The sequence below is a fragment of the Marmota marmota genome, unplaced genomic scaffold (assembly GCF_001458135.2).
Source record: "Marmota marmota marmota unplaced genomic scaffold, marMar, whole genome shotgun sequence".
NCBI classification, from domain to species: Eukaryota; Metazoa; Chordata; class Mammalia; order Rodentia; family Sciuridae; genus Marmota; species Marmota marmota.
The window spans coordinates 28,571,905-28,576,179 of NW_025999982.1; the positions used below are offsets into that span (position 1 = coordinate 28,571,905).

The following is a 4,275-nucleotide window of genomic DNA, read 5'->3' on the forward strand; positions in this document are numbered from 1 at the left end:
TTCTTGTAAAAAACATAAGGTGCAGTTTATTTTTTTAATTTACTCTGACAACTGTTTTAAGGTTTGTATAATATGTAACTATATATATTATATTATATTATATTATATTATATATAGTAATACATTCTTTATATGCAATATTTATATATTATACATATGATACTATATCATGTATGTGTATTATATAATATATATATTATATATATATTATACATATATAATATATATATTATATATATATTATGTATATATATATAATATATAATATATATATATATATTTTAAGGTTTATATACCATTCACAGAAAATGTGATTACTGATAGCTAGATTAATAACTTCCATATTATTAGATGTGTTTATTTGTTCTGTCATTCTTTTTCTATCCTTTCATATTATGTCTTCTTTGATTTAATTATTATTATTATTTTTTAGGTTCACTAAATTTATTTTAAAAATCATAAAACGTTTCTTACAAAAGAGCATTATATTCTGCACACTGCTCTGAACAGATGCCAGGGACATGTGGACTATTGTTACTTTCCTCCCTGTCCCAACCCCAAAATGTTTACAGTGACCACAAAGCAAGGTGCTCACAATAATTACATGGGGGGATTTTTTAAAGCACCAACAATGAACAAAAAATAAAATTCACTCACTCTGTGGATATTTCAAAATTTCAATATTAGTTTTTGCATGCCCTCCCCCCTCCCCATCCCTGTTTGTAAGGAACTAAAACATTACATCTGGTGAACACATCTGGTGTTCTGCACTACACCTCAAATGCAGAAAACCTATGAAGCAGAGGAATGTTGGCTTTTTAAACAGAAGCAGATTAAAAAAAAAAAAAAGATGCAGGACTCCTTCAATTCTTCACTAGTCTTAGAAAAACTTTCCAGAATACTGCTTCACACTGTAAAAAAGAAAAAAAAATCTTGCATTAGAGTCCTTCAACATCTGCATACTGCTTCACACTGTTCTGCAGCAAATACTGTGCATTCTGTATCTGGTCCTGTATTCCTGTAATGGCAATGATCCGATCTTTGGATCCTTCTAAAGGCTCATCAATTTTGATTGAGGCTCAGGACTCATGATGGATTTGCTTAATCCACTGACCACCTTTGCCAATAATAAATCCAGCCAAATCTTTGGGAATAGTTACTTGTGTTGTAATAATAGGTACCAAGATCACCATATAAGCCACGACCCCTGCACAGGAATAATCATATCCAGAGCCACACTGTGGTTCATAAACCATCCGCCATTCTGATGGGCTCCATGTATCTATTGCAGAGTCCCAAGTTTCATCAGCGCTGAAACTAACCATGCCATCTTAAGGATCTCCAGGTCTTCCTCTTCTGTCATAGGCCATTAAATCTCCTCCCCTAGGTGGTAGTGGTGGAGAAAGAGGAAGATTCCGAGCTCTGCTCCCACCGCGGCCACCTTGACCAGGAGGAAAGGGTGGGAGTCCTCCACGAGGGCTCATATTATCATAGTCTCTTCTAGAGGGAGGCATGGGATGCCCACCCCTACCAGGTGGCATTCTGTCGAAACCACCCCTTCCTCACATGGGAAATCCCACTGGACGTCCACAGCAGTCATCAAACATCATTGTAAAACCACCATAATCGTATGTTTCATCATAAAAATTAGGATCATAAGGCTATGCATGTCCTTTAATGGGAGACTCAGATATAAGATCAAGGATGATCTTTATGCACTCTACCACCCTATCAAGCTTTCCGCCAATAAGAATGAGCAACCAATTAAAATAAATAAATAAATTAATTAATTAATTAATTAATTAAAAAAAAAAAAGAATGACTCTGTCAGTGGAATGAGGGCAGAATTCCTGGAAAAACTTGATTGTTGTCTGAGTGTTCTCTTGAAGTTCTTTGATTTTAGCACCTTTGACCCCAATAATTCCTCCTACCAGACTCTGATGAATCAACAGTCTCAACTCGCAGTCAAAGTCTCTTCCTTTATAGTAATGGTAATTTAAGGATTGCACAGCATCAGATTCCAGGGGGAGCTGGCTGGTTGCAGTGGGTGATGGCAATTGCAGGCCCTCTTCCAAGGTAGGGATGATTTTCTTCAGAATTTCTCCAATTGTTTCAATATCAGCACTGATACTCAATATGCGCTCATGGCCGCTGCTGTCTGGGACTGAAACACTGGCATTATAGTCTGTCCGGAGAGCCTTAATATTCTTGCTTCCTTTCCCAATCACTGCCGCAGATTCTTGATCTGAAGCAGAATTCGTAATTCAACCATCTCATCTGTGTTTCTAGATCTTATAAACGCTTGCTCCTCTACCATATTTTCTGCAAGGCGCTTACCAAATTCACCACTGGTTTCGGTGTTGGGGAAGGTTTCCTCTGGCTGTTCAGTTTCCATTTTCTTGTATTAAATGGACACACCAGTCGTGGGAATCTGCCATCCCCTCACAGCCGCGCTGCCTCAGAGGGTCACAGCTAGACAGAAAAAGCACAGGCCCCCTCGATTTAATTATTTTTATGATCCATTTTTATATTACATCTTCAGCATATCCATCTTGTATCTGTATACATTTTAATTTTTTTTTTAGTTTTTGTCCCCAAATTTTCCAATATGCATTTACATTTAATCTAAATTTATCTTCATCTTAAAATAATAGCAATAAGGCTTTTCACATACACTACCATTGTCTTGTACAGGTGTGTTTCAGTTCCTCCTTCCAGGCACTTAGGAAAATGCGGTCAGCAATCTTACTTATGTCATGTGATATAATCACCCAATAGATTTGTTATTACTAGTAATTTACAAACAGTTATGTGTTAGATTGAATATGAATAAGAAATTAAATATTATGTTACTTCTCTATTTTTCCCTTTTTATTGTAGATCTGAATGTCTTCTCTGTATCATTTTTCTTCTCCCTGAAAAACTTATTTCTACTCTTTTAGGGCCTGAGAAAGTTTTGCTTGTTGCTGTCATTGTTGTTAGTTAAAGTCAAGTTTCTAGTTTTATGGCTCTAGTGAATCTCTTCTAGGTTAAAAAAAAATAGATCTTGCATTGGAATCTAGATTTATTTGTCTTTCACATTTTATTGATGCATTCTTTGTACTGTAACTTAAATTTACTGAGGCAATCAAAGGCAATTAATTTTAGTTTATTCAGGTTTTATTGATCGTTATGATGGAAGTGACTACTTTTAAATTCTTTTCATATTGGATCTGAAAGTAGAAGTCACAATAATATTCCAAATATTTCTTCTAACAATCCATTACTTCTTAAGAGGAGATTTTGCCTATAAGAAGTATATTTCCCAGTGAAATTATAATGTTCAGATAACTATCTTTGGACATTTCCTTATTTTATTGAAAAATGAAAAACTTAACTGTTGGTAGCTTCCCATATTACTAAGACTTCATTGTATGTTTCTTACTTACTTGTGGAGAATCTCCTATATTTATATTTATTCATGCTCTGATGAGTCTTAGCACATTTCTAGTTTATTCAAATTGTAGGTTAGTGAAATAATGAATTTTAAAGTGCTTGCACTCTGAAAAAATCTATGCGGCAATAGATTAGAAGCATAAAATAGAGTGAGGAGAATTGTGTCATGTTCCACTGGGAGATATATCTTTCCCTTCAGCAGCACATTAGAAATGCATGTTTTAGAAATGGAGGCAACCTACACTGTACTTTCCTCCCACAAGACACATTTTTCAGCCTTGAGCAGAATTTTATTCTGGGTAGATATTTTTGTGTGTGTGTTGGAAAAGCTCAAGAGTTTAATCTATTTAGTATTATTCTTTGTACTAGGAGAAAATGGCACATTGAATTTAAATGGCATTGAAAAAAATAAACCACTTACTTTCCAAAAATGTTTTACTTAGTTAAGAGATGTCATATTTCTCTCTGTATTGCCAGTTTTTTAATTAAAATTTAAAAATAATTTCAATGTATAACTAGATTATCTATAAAATCTGAGGGTTAAATGCTAAATATGAAGTGTATTGCCAGATTGAAATTTTCAATATATATAAGTGCATTTTTCATTTTCAATTATAAAATATAAGTATTATTTTTTTCACTTTTGAAATATTCAGTGATATTTTAGTTAGCAATATTAATGCACACTTTCTTTTCTGAATCAGGCAAGACAATATATGTGAAGAAGTATCTGAAAAAATTCTCATTTATGAATTATGTGAATTGGTACAAAAAATGTTTTACCATGTGTTTTGCTCATTGTAGACCCTTGACAAGAAGAAAAATAGTTACACATATTAA

General features: G+C 33.7%; 1 pseudogene; it reads right to left on the reverse strand.

The window, feature by feature from the left end:
• Positions 1 to 737: 737 nt before the first annotated feature.
• LOC107143691 lies at positions 738 to 2,496 on the reverse strand (annotated as a pseudogene).
• Positions 2,497 to 4,275: the final 1,779 nt, after the last annotated feature.